The 13,490-nt window shown below is 38.2% G+C and overlaps 1 protein-coding gene across 1 annotated transcript in view; it reads left to right on the top strand.

Moving 5' to 3' along the window:
* LOC109032973 (uncharacterized) overlaps window positions 1-13,490 on the top strand; it is a 321,437-nt gene that overhangs the window by 266,407 nt on the left and 41,540 nt on the right. Inside the window, exon 3 of the mRNA XM_072302532.1 lies at window positions 3,734-3,783. The gene's annotated coding sequence lies outside the window, so the exon portion shown is untranslated. The remainder of the gene's footprint in view (window positions 1-3,733; window positions 3,784-13,490) is intronic.

Consider the following 13,490-nt stretch of genomic DNA (forward strand, 5'->3'; position numbering starts at 1 on the left):
TACACTCGTATAAACGTTCCAATTTGCGTCTGCGTGTTGAGGACCTGAGTTTTTGCCTTCTTTTACACTCACAGTCAAAAATTTGTGGACGCACTAATCATCGTTTGAGATGCTGTTACAGGCGATGATAAGAATTTCCGAAGGAAATATTATTTAAAGTGCACTCTTGAGACTCTTTTCTTCAAGGGCATTTCATAGTAACATAGGTCACAAACGGAGATGGTTAGAGGTTAGGGATCTTTTTTAGCTTTTTTATCAATGATCACATTTCTAGATAAGTTTAGATATTTTATACTGAAGACTTGATTTTCCCGTAAATGATCACAATATGTGAAAACCAGGCAAATTTTTGACATAAAAATTAACCGGACAAACTGATTCAAAATCCTCGAGGAACCATCGAGACCATACAATTTTCGGAAAAACTATATGTCACAACTCCATAGGAATCACAACCGCCATAGAAATCTAACCGCCATTACTCAATTTTGAATGGAAATTTTTCGAAGTTTTGTACCAATATATGTATTTTGAGCATTTTTTATAAAAATTAAATTTTAGGTGTTTGTGGACTCGGGTCTTTTTTACCGTGGCCGGTTATGTTTTATTAATAAATGAACTGCATTTTACAATTTGGAACTACAATATCTGGCTCAGTTTAGAAATGGCGTATGTACAATTATTTCTTCTATGCGCATGATTGTTTTTTAGGATGGGTTAGAAATTGCAGATCCTTATTGCAAAATGAAATCCAAATGTACTCCAACTCGTCATCATCGCGCTGTTTGAAATTATTAGATTTGAGCACTAACTAACGCTAATGTCTACAACATTAGCCTATACTTCCTTCTTTGCTTCCTCTTCTACTTCCTCTTCCTCTGCTTCTCTTATTCCTTGTACCTTAATTAATTCAATTTCTTACCTATTTGCATGTCTGATTTGCTTTCCGTTCAATAATAGTCTGCTCACAAGCATCATACCCCTCTTTAATCAGTCACTGACTAGAAGAAGTTCAATTTTTTGGACAGTACCCATCAAAAAGTCTCTTGCTGTTTTTTTTGTTTTTTTGCAACCGTGGAGTGTTCTGCCATGCTAAGGAAAAACGCCGTATGAACATTCGAGAGTTGCCAAATTTCCCTTGATAAATCATGTCTTTTTGACGAAATGTATGCATATTTTTCCATGGAATTTTCAGATATTTTAGATTCAATCACGTAAAAAACTGTGTAAAAATTTTAGAAAAAAATATTCCCAATTTTTCCAGTGAAACCGATTTTTATCAAAGGAAATGTGGCAACGCCTGAAGGCTCATACGGCATTCTTCCTGAGCACGGCAGTGCTGAACGGTGATTTTGAAGATTGAAGGGAGGACGGACGCCACGCCACCGCGCCTAATTCTATCTCCCTCTAAATCATTAATATTTTTCGCACGCCATTGACTCCAAATTGTTGTACTTGAGTAACCTACACGTGTTATTAATAAATCACTATCATCAATCCCAATGCTTTGCCCTCCGGGTTGGGGTTTCCAATTGGCAGCGCTTTCATTCGGACGCGGTAATTTTATTCGAAATTAAGCACGGGCACTAATTTTTACGGAGAGCCCGATCAGCAATCCGCAAAAATTAAGTGGGCTTGTAACTTGGCTTTCAAGAAACCCACTCCATTTTAATCATCATTGGAGATTCAATTTTTTACTATTTCTGGCAATGAATCTCTTCACTGAAAAAAATAAAAACAAAAAACAAAAAAAAAACTCCGGCCGCACGGGCTATATATAGACATGCCGTCCGCGTTCCGGGCTGAGGGGCTGAAAGTTCCGGATGTAGCACCCGGAGCAATCGAAAACACGGCTCCAGCATAGCCGGAAGTTTCGGTCTCTGAGCCCGGAATGGACGGTATATCTACATAACCCGTATCAGTGTTGGCAATCGAGATTTTTCGGTGTGAAACATGTTGAAATGCAGGTCAAATATCGATTTGAATTTTTTTATTGAGACTCGATTTCAAACTTTTGCGGTTAAAATGAGAGGCTTGGAGGACAAGGCGCATAAGTGCAGTTTTTGAAAAAAATTGAGGTATTAATGATTTCAAGTAAAAGTAGTCTTAATGCATATTCTGTGAGAAATTCGCTCCTAAATTCCGAAATAAGCATCAGAAATTCAGTTTGAGCTCTCTCTCCACCATACAGATCCTGTAATTTCGACTCTTCAAACATGTATTTCTCGAAATAGCAAAATTTCAGAGAAGACAACGTATTTACCATGTCGCGTAAAATTGGTTTCGATAAGTTTTAAGTAAAACTGAACAATTAAGCTCCTATTTTACCTAAAAATTCGAGCTTTTCGTTCATTTGCGTCGCAAGTTTTCTATGTAATTTTCATCATTTGACTCGTTGTGCTGGAAAGCGCCAGCATGTTACTAAACTCTTTTAACCGCAAAACCATTTGATTACATAACGCTTTCACGGGTCGAAAAGATAAATAAGTAAAGTGTTTTGTCTCTGAACCTGAGAAAGGCGGAATTTAACATTTTTCCGTGTTTTATAAGTCATCGTTGCAGTCATAAGGCTATCACACACACACTTTGGGGGATATTTGCCCAAACCAGTAGTATTCACCCGCAAAAAAAGTTCAGTAATGTTTAAAAAAAGGGGCACTGGTATATATTTAAAAGAAAAAAAAGACTACCGGAAAATGACCGAGAAGTTGAGAGAGAATGCACGAGGAAAATAGAGATTTAGAAATAGTGGCAAAGAAACGAGTGCATTTTAATTTCAAGGATGGAGAGAGAAAAGAACAGCATCTCACCAGGCTGCGATTAGAGCAAGATTCAGGGGGCGTGGCGGAAGAAAAAGTGCGAATCTGATTAGTGATAAGTCATTCGCGAATCTCCGCCTCTCTTGAAATATTGAAAACCGCTAATGCATTATTAGATTCAGATTCTGTCACGCTCGCTATTTAAGTGCTCGCATTTGATATTCAAGTAAAAATCGTATTTAGTTTTAAAATCACGGACTACCAACGTTGCTTGATGTTAATCTCTCTCATGTGTTCTCTTCCGAATCGCGAACACTATTTTGTTAATTATTCTCTTGACAAAGTAAAATAATTGCGAACGATCATGAGAATTGTTATAAGGATTTTCAAATGAATCTTACGATATATCTATGCATGCAAATTTAAATTTTGTCAGAAAGGTTCCTATTTTCAATGAATTTGTTAGTTTGGAGCGAGTAAAGTAATCGTTCCCGTTTCATTCCCGTATTACCTATTCCCCGTTTTTATTCGAAAAATAATTTGTTCCTCTCTGGCATTGAATATTTTTGGGTAAAGAAAGTAAGATCCTTTCCTTCGCTTTTGTTTAATTTTGTTCTTAATTTTTTCATGGAAATGGTGGGGGAGTGTCAGAAATGCATATCAACTGAACTTCGTAGCGAGCAGATAAGCAAATCCATTTCAAAAAAGGAAACCAGGTTTTTCCCCCTCAGCAGCGATAGTATCCACAACTAAATTTCTGGATCATAAAATTATCATCGCCGCTTTTTCCGAGTAAAATGAGGACACTTTTCAATTCTATAAAATCGTAGATAAACGGGGTATCTTGGTAGTCCACCTCGTGGAATACAATTTTTTTTTTTTTTTTTTTTTGAAACGCAGATATTAGATTCTATTCGATTTGTATTGAGAAAAGAAAAAAAATTAAAATGAAAAAAATGTATTATATGTTACAGGTGGAGATACGCAGAACCGTCATTATGAAGTTCCGATTAACTGATCTCAAGTAAGAATCTTAAACGTTCATCATCACTTGATATATTTAGATCTAAAAACGATTGTCCAACGATGGAATTCCTTTTACGATGATTATTTGAACTACGTTTCGCAATTCAGAGCTACAATTTCTGGCTTATCGGTAAAAATAATTTTGTGCATAGAGAAAATGATCGTACTTTACGTTGTTTCTAAACTGCGGCAAAAATTGTAGTTCCTAATTGCAAAATGTAGTCCATTTATCAATTGGGAAAATATCTAAAAATATGGTTTCTCACAGAACCTGTAAGAAAAACGATATAATTCGGAAATCATAGATTAAGAAAAAATGTACCCAGACATGTAATTTGCGGGAAAATCGGAATTCCTGTGCAACGCAGCATTTTGATGAATATGGTCTCTCCCTAGTTAACGCATAACCAGACTTTTGAAGCTGTTGCTAATGAATAAATCAAAAACTAACTTTAATTTTTTCTAATTTATCAGTTCTTATATGAGAAAATAATATTCCCCCGAAAAAACCGGAAATTTGCCGTTGATGATTAATCCTACAACACCTCTAAAACACCAACAATTTTCAAAAATTGATCCTTTGCTACCAATTCAAATTTGAAGGACTTGAAACGGTGAATTCTAGGCGGTTTCGCCAGTCTGAAGAGTGATCTACTCCAAACGTTCTTCAGATCATTGATGACGCTAACCATAGCTTTGAACTCTGATATCCTTGTCTCGAAAGTATTGGAGAGTGATTAGCATCGAAAACTGACGCTCGATACCTATTTTTGACCCCAAAACAATTTTGCAAAGTTTCTAACTTTCAACATTGAGCACATATTTGAACCAAGTTAAACAGGAATGATCTACATATAGGTAGCATTAATATCAAATTGAGCAAAAAAGCTTTGAGGTTTCATTCTTTCATTAGCGCAAATGTCAACCCTTCAGTTCATCGCCTTTTCTCACATCAAAAATATTTTTCTCCGAGCTTGAATTTTCAAAAGTGGAGTATGTGCGGCCAGTTAAGCTCAAAATGACTCCTGATTATTTGCTCTCCAAAATGTGACCAGGTTCTTTTCGGTTACTCTGTCCACTTTGCCTACGACTTCATCATAAATGTGGTCCGATGGGACAGTGGTAATTCTTCCAGTCTCGATGCATGGTAGTTGGACGTATTTATGCTAAAAGGAACTATGTTGCACGCAAAACCTATGCACATAGTTCCTTTTAGCATAAATACGTCTAATTTTCTGTTGACAAGAAGAGAAGTCGAACGATTTCCACGGGTGTCAAAGCATTTGATGATAGTTTGTATACATCAGAGCGAAGGGTAAGGCTGAGAACCGTGCTAAAGATAAACGCCGTATGAACGTTTGCACGTTGCCAAATTTTATCTGGTAAAATAAGAATTATCTACCAAACTTCCGAATTTTCTCTTTTGAATTTTCCAGAGATTTTTACTCACGATTTAAGCTTAAGTTGATGAAGAATTCCAGGAAAAAACATTCATCACTTTTATCTAGTTTAAATATTCATCGGAGGAAATTTGGCGTGTTCTAAATGTTGATACGACGTTTTTACCTAGGACAGGAGAGGTGGACAAAACACGTACGTCACGAGGGCAGAGTGTTCCATGGTGCACGGCTCGCACTCGGCCACGCCGCGCCAAGAATGGCGAGACCAATAAAAATGCCACCCATCAACAAATAACAAATGCCCGGCATGAGTGATCTGCTTGCTCGGTGCCGCACGCCACGCCGGTTCCTGCCAATCCGGCTGATGTCTAAATTAAAGTTTTAGATTTTTAAAGCCCGCTCTGAGTGCGTATCAGTTTACTCGTCCGAAGCTCCAACGTCTCTCCACTATGTCTCTCTTCATCTTCATCTCTTCTTGCTCGTCCTGGCAGCCTTAACTCAGGTTCCCACATTTAATACTCTCGCACAGGTGAGAGATAGTGACGTCAAAGGAAGACTCCTCTGAACTAGCGGGCCGATCATTGAGAATGATAGATAGAGACATAGATGAAGCGACAAACGGAAAAAAAAGAAAGCCTATCGGTCAAAACGGGTGGTTGTCGAAGACTAAAGAGCCGTTTAAATATCACGTAATGAACTCGAGCCGGGAGAAAAAAAAGAAATTTTGAAAAATAAGTGCAAAAAATTGAAAATTCCACCCTTCCCAAATGAATCCTTTCGGCGCGTGACCCGATTTTTTTAAAATTAGGGGAGGGGGTAAAAAATCGGAAAAAGTGCGTTACGTAATACTTGAATGGCCCCTACGATAGAAAATGATGCATGGACTAACACCTCTCTATTAACACTGATGAAAATAGCCAGAGACTTTAACGCACGGAAAGAAAAGTAGAGATAAGACAAATCTCGCCTGTTTTAAAAAAAAGGGGGAAAAGGGAAATGCGGAAGGAATAGTTGCAAGAGAGAGGTATCTATGAAGATGAAGGAGAAAGAAATAGGAGGAAGAAGAATTGATAGAAAGGGTATCTCGGGATAAGCATGTCAAAATGCCCTTGTGAATGGATTTTTATTTTAACCATTTTAAGTCATCAAGGGGGTCCTAAAACTTAGGTTTTGGGGGGTTTTAGCCCCCCAACCCCCTCCGCCCCCCCTCAGACCCCCAAAAACCGCTTTTTTGGGCTATTTTTGACTATGCTAACGTCATTTCCTCATAACTTTCGTAATTTTCGATAGAATTGAACCAAAATTTGTCAGAATCTACATCAATTAGCTTAGTTTGTGTAGAAAAAAATTCATTATCATCGGATAATATTTTAGCCCCTAAAAAAATTCGTAAAATTTTTGAAAAAATCATTTTTTTCCTTTTTTCGCGGCTAGGTGGCGTATGGAAACATGCACACAAACAAAAATTGTCTCTTTTCTTAATTTATACATCCAATAAGATACAGGAAAAATTTCGTGTTGATCGGAGTGGTGCGCCATACTTAAAAACGCAATTTTCTAACCTCAAAACGGCCTAAATGCCACCATTAGCCTCCTTTGATGACTAGGCGTGGAGAAATGTAGAGAGAAATATCCGGTTTTATCGTCTCACCTCTTAAGTGATCCACTTAAGTACCTAGAGTCAAAATTTCGAGTCGATCAGAGTGGTGCGCAACACCCAAGCACGCAATTTTCTAACCTCAAAACGCCGAAATTGCCCATTTCGGCACCCATTATCACTCCGTGTGAAAAAATAAGAAGAGGTACATCCGATATTATTGTCCTACCTCATGAATTAGACACTTAAGTGCATTTAGTCAAAATTTCGAGTCGATCAGAGTGGTGCGCAACAACCGAACGCGCCGATTTCTAACCTCAAAACGCCGAAATTGCCCATTTCGGCACCCATTATCACTCCGTGTGAAAAAATAAGAAGAGGTACATCCGATATTATTGTCCTACCTCATGAACTAGGCACTTAAGTGCATTTAGTCAAAATTTCGAGTCGATCAGAGTGGTGCGCAACACCCAACGCACGCAATTTTCTAACCTCAAAACGGCCAAAATGCCTATTTCGGCACCCATTAACACTCCGTGTGAAAAAATAAGAGAGGGTACATTCGATTTTATAGTCCTACCTCATGAATTAGACACTTGAATACCTAGAGTCAAAATTTCGTGTTGATCAGAGTGATGCGCAACACCCGAACACGCCGCTTTCTAACCTGAAACCTCCCAAAATTCCCATTTTGGCATTCATTATCACTGTATGTTAGCCAAGATCCCGCTTGAAAATTGCATGATGCACATTTCAAAGTTTATTTTGGCACCCTGCCGCGTAGCAGACCCGGTCACTCAGGGAAACCTCTAAACTCCCAGGATATATATGACGGTAGGGAGGCTCGCTCATCCCCCACGAGGAAGCGTTTCCTCGTCCAAACTTCCATAATACGTAGCGGTGCAATGAGTACTGGCAAATTCAAGTCAATAAATTAACAAGAGGTTAGAAAGAATCCTAAAGTGAAAGGAAAACACTTTTTCAGTAAAGAAACTTTGTTATGAGTGAAAGAAACGGGGTTTTTTTTTTAAATATAATTAATATTTACAATTGTAGAGATGACAAAATTATTACTTAAGGTAAGACATGATATACAAATCGGAAAATAAACAAAAATCAGTGGCAAGAAATAAAGACGAGTGATCAATGGTTTTAAGTTGCTCCATTTTGCTGGTGTCAATCGTAATTTTGCGTTTGAATTTACAGGATAGATTTTTTTTAAGAAGCACGAGATAAATTTGACCTAATTTGGTGGGTATTTGGTATGATTTCTTATTGGCAAAGAAGGTTCATTTTAACAGACTTTGTCAACAAACACTTGCTCATTACAATTTTTTTTGTTTACCTCTGAAACAATTTGTACGTATATTAGGTTAAAACAAAAACAAAAAACAAATTGAAGGTGTGGTTTCTTTTTTTTTTTGAAGTGGGTCAGACTTCACGTGGTGTGTCTGGGGATTCATGAAGGGAATCCCTCTGGGCGAGCTGAAGGGTATACTGAGGCCAATGCTAGACCACGGTAAATACGACTATACATATAGTCGTATTTACCGTTTTATATTAATTATATTTAAAAAAAAAAACCCGTTTCTTTCACTCATAACAAAGTTTCTTTACTAAAAAAGTGATTTCCTTTCACTTTAGGATTCTTTCTAACCTCTTGTTAATTTATTGACTTGAATTTGCCAGTACTCATTGCACCGCTACGTATTATGGAAGTTTGGAGGAGGGAACGCTTCTTCGTGGGGATGGGCGAGCCTCCTTACCGTCATATATATCCTGGGAGTTTAGAGGTTTCCCTGAGTGCTTGGGTGTTGCGCACCACTCTGATCGACACGAAATTTTGACTAAATGCACTTAAGTGTCTAATTTATGAGGTAGGACAATAATATCGGATGTATCTCTTCTTATTTTTTCACACGGAGTGATAATGGGTGCCGAAATGGGCAATTTCGGCGTTTTGAGGTTAGAAAATTGCGTGCTTGGGTGTTGCGCACCACTCTGATCGACACGAAATTTTGACTAAATGCACTTAAGTGTCTAATTCATGAGGTAGGACAATAAAATCGGATGTACCTCTTCTTATTTTTTCACACGGAGTGATAATGGGTGCCGAAATAGGCATTTTGGCCGTTTTGAGGTTAGAAATCGGTGCGTTCGGTAGTTGCGCACCACTCTGATCGACTCGAAATTCTGACTAAATGCACTTAAGTGCCTAATTCATGAGGTAGGACAATAAAATCGGATGTACCTCTTCTTATTTTTTCACACGGAGTGATAATGGGTGCCGAAATGGGCAATTTCGGCGTTTTGAGGTTAGAAATCGGCGCGTTCGGTTGTTGCGCACCACTCTGATCGACTCGAAATTTTGACTAAATGCACTTAAGTGTCTAATTCATGAGGTAGGACAATAATATCGGATGTACCTCTTCTTATTTTTTCACACGAAGTGATAATGGGTGCCGAAATGGGCAATTTCGGCGTTTTGAGGTTAGAAAATTGCGTGCTTGGGTGTTGCGCACCACTCTGATCGACTCGAAATTTTGACTCAAGGTACTTAAGTGGATCACTTAAGAGGTGAGACGATAAAACCGGATATTTCTCTCTACATTTCTCCACGCCTAGTCATCAAAGGAGGCTAATGGTGGCATTTAGGCCGTTTTGAGGTTAGAAAATTGCGTTTTTAAGTATGGCGCACCACTCCGATCAACACGAAATTTTTCCTGTATCTTATTGGATGTATAAATTAAGAAAAGAGACAATTTTTGTTTGTGTGCATGTTTCCATACGCCACCTAGCCGCGAAAAAAGGAAAAAAATGATTTTTTCAAAAATTTTACGAATTTTTTTAGGGGCTAAAATATTATCCGATGATAATGAATTTTTTTCTACACAAACTAAGCTAATTGATGTAGATTCTGACAAATTTTGGTTCAATTCTATCGAAAATTACGAAAGTTATGAGGAAATGACGTTAGCATAGTCAAAAATAGCCCAAAAAAGCGGTTTTTGGGGGTCTGAGGGGGGGCGGAGGGGGTTGGGGGGCTAAAACCCCCCAAAACCTAAGTTTTAGGACCCCCTTGATGACTTAAAATGGTTAAAATAAAAATCCATTCACAAGGGCATTTTGACATGCTTATCCCGGGATACCCTTTCCAGCTCTATAACACTTCCTACTCTACAGTACTCATTTATATAAGTTTCTGTTAATACTTGGATGTTTGAAGAGAGTGCAAAGTAAAAAAAGGTGTAATTTTTATGTAATTTTTTTTTCAAATTATGTTTCTTTAGTGCTCTACTTGCACATAAACTTGTATATTGGAAAATTTACTAGGTATCCAAAGTCAATGCTCAGATTCACCTTATGATAAATCATGGCTAAAGAGTTCAGCAATCGGTTTAGTAATCCCAACCTAATTTCCAAAAACTTGCTTTACTTAGCAGAATGCTCATCTCGACATTCATTATTCATCATTATGCAGGTTTTTTTGGGTTTTTGTTCAGCGAGTTGCCCACCAAATATCATTAGGCGGAAAACAACGTTGGTCTCCGAATTTAACTTTGCCACACTCGAAAGCATTGTTTAAATTGTTGGTGCTGGGTTTCTAAAATATATTGTCTCTGACCTGGAAATTGTTGAGTAAAAACCGTCTGTCTGCGACGGGATTTCTCGGAAGACTCTCATCTATACGGTTAAAAAAAATTATATTGTCATTGTGAAGATAAGTTGAGTTAATTGACTCGAGGATTGAGAGAACCAGACTCCAACTCCCCAGGAATTAAAGTAATTTAGAGAATTTAGAGTCAATTTAGGGTAAATTCCGTGTCCAATTAGGTCATTCAAGCAACTTAATTTGGGGATTAGGTTAAATAAAAATTACACCTTTCTACTTGTAACACTCTCCAGACATCTAAGTATTGGCAGAAAATAATATGTATTCATGTATTTTCTAGAATAGCACCGGTTATAAAACCGGTGGAAATTTCTGTCAATTTTTCTCCCCTCCATTTCTCTTGCCTTCGTTCCCTCCACTCCTCCCTTCTGATTTCCATTCCTCCCCCTTCTTTTTTCCCTTTTCTTTAAAACGGGTGATATGTGTTTTATCTCTACTGTTCTCTCCGTGCGTTAAAGTCTCTGGCTATTTTCGTCCGAGGTAGTAGGGCGGTACAAGTCATATTTCCACCAATGAATCAATCAGTGGCTCTTGCGTAACTTAAAGGGAACTGATTTTACAACCATGAACGCTTTACTCATCGTCAGCAAGTTGAACTGATGTTGCAGTGCCTTTTTTCATTGGTGGAAAAACAAAATAATTATTCAAATCATTCCATTTAAAGCGTTATTTTGTAAGCTCCGATTTGAGTAAATGCATTAAAACGCATTTGAAATGGTAATTACGTCTATGGTATGCAATGACTATGACATGCTAATGGTACCAAACAAATACTGAGTCCGCGTTCCCTTTCCTCCCCATTCCAGTGGCGTGGCGTGCTTTGCGATATATCGATTGTTATGCCATTTAAACCTATGGAAAAGGATCGATTAACATGGTGTTCGCGCCAATGCACCAAATGCGCCTAAAAATGAGGGCTCTGCGCCAATGTGACCCCTAAAAATTGCCCCCTAAAAATCTGAATTTTCAATTAGGTACTTATTCGAAATTTTCAGCACCACAAGTGAAAGCTTGCTTTTTCTATTCTTCGCGATTTCATCATTTGTGCTTTTGTCTTCCACAAGTTACAACTACTCACTAGTTCTGTTACAAAAACATCTTGCGCCTATATATTCACTAAATGCGCCGTAATATATAGGCAAAGAGATAATTTGGCCCCTAAAAATGCTTCAATGGCGCCTAAAAATCGGGCTTGAGGCGCCACATGGCTCCTAAAACTCAAAGGTGAGTTTCGAGCACTGATTAGAAATGTGATCTCCAAATTTGAGAAAAAATGACTGGTAGGCATAGTAGAGCTGAAAACATGGAGCTAATCGATGCGATACATCGCATATCGTTCGGATACAAAATATGGCGGCCATTGAATCACCTTTAGCAACAACTCTTTTGATGAAATTTCGGTCGATGAATTAATTGTTGGTGGCTCGGATGCAAGCACCTTGATACAACTATACGTGATCTGGAGACGTGCGTGTTGCTTACAGAAAAAAAGAAGGCGCCTCGGTTTTCGCTCTTGCCCTTGCGATGAGCACATTATCAGGCAGAAAATAGCGTTTATCTGGTCACATTCTGTAATTAAAACATGTTATCTTTATTTTCACGGCCCAATTTTTTTCTAAGTTTGGGCGTTGCGTTGTGAGCTCGCGGGCAGCCGCAAGTGACAATATTGAACCCCGAGTCTCAATGCGACGCGATCATGTTGCGACACCAAGTGCGATAATTCGTCACCCTCTTTTCATAAGGCTCTAACGACACTTTCCGATGGACCCTACCGTCCATATGACTCGATGCTTTCACGGGCTAATTGCGAAGTGTAGTTACGCCTTTTGTTGGCCCGGCAACAAATTCAACGGACGCGGTGTCGTCGCGTGAACACCGGCCGAATTAACTAATCTTGCGGCGGAGACAAAACGGATTCATTACAAAATTGTTAGGGCCCTAAACTGGGCAGGCACTGGTGTAATCCGTCGCACTTAAGAAGAGCGACTTAAGAAAATTCGAATGTTGCCTAATTTCTTCCGATAAAATATTTAAAATTTAGAAAACTCATCAATGTTTTATCTCACTGGAAAAAAAAAACACATTGGATCTAGAGTCCAGACACTTGAAAACATTGACAAGAAAAAATACTCTTGATTCAATCAGATTTTTGCATAAATCAAAAGGAAATCCGCTCAAATTAAGAGACTGGGTTCTTGATTTAAGCTAAAATCCGATTGAATCAAGAGTATTTTTTCTTGTCGATGTTTTTAAGAGTCCGAACTCTAGATCCAGTGTGTTTTTATTCCAGTGCTCTGAAGTTTCAATTACAGTTGATTGAATGAGTTTGTTCCACACAAGGAAAACAGATGGATGAAAAGACCAGCCAGAGGTCAAACCGCACGAAAATGACAATGAACATGACAAAGAAGTCTGAAATTTACTTATAAACACGAATCACCGTAGTCTGTAGTTTACACTGAAAAAAAAGTAGTTAGCGTTGAGAACTAATTTGGTAAGTTCTCGCCAAGTAGAATCAAAATTAGGCTTCAGAACTAATTTATTGTACTGAAGCACCAATCAATTCGCTTCATACGCTGACTTGACTTTACTAGAGCGCGAACCAGAATTGGAAAACAGCACTAGCTGTAAAATTAGCGCTGTGGTAAGACAAATTCACCTTCGGGTCAAACAAATTCGCCCTCAACACTAACTGCCACATTGTCCGTTACATTTATTTAGTTTCGAAAAAGTGGCGTCGGTACAACAGCCTCAATCGCGTCAGCTCGTGAAAATCAATTAAAATGTGAAATTTCGGGCTCGTTTGACAGTGTAAATACTCCCGGTATGATTTATAGTGTCCTCTCTTTCTTGAAAACGTTCGAAAGCAACATAAATAAACCTGTTAAGGTTAGAAATCGTCTGTTCGATTCAAAACGTAAACAAGCATGATATTCGTTGGAGTCGTCAATCTTCTGTATTAAATTGCGATTAAAACGTTCCGCGTTCAGTTTATATTTTACGAAAATCTGTGAACTTACTGCTTACTTCTATAG

This window comes from Bemisia tabaci, chromosome 7 (genome assembly GCF_918797505.1).
Source record: "Bemisia tabaci chromosome 7, PGI_BMITA_v3".
Taxonomy (NCBI): Eukaryota; Metazoa; Arthropoda; class Insecta; order Hemiptera; family Aleyrodidae; genus Bemisia; species Bemisia tabaci.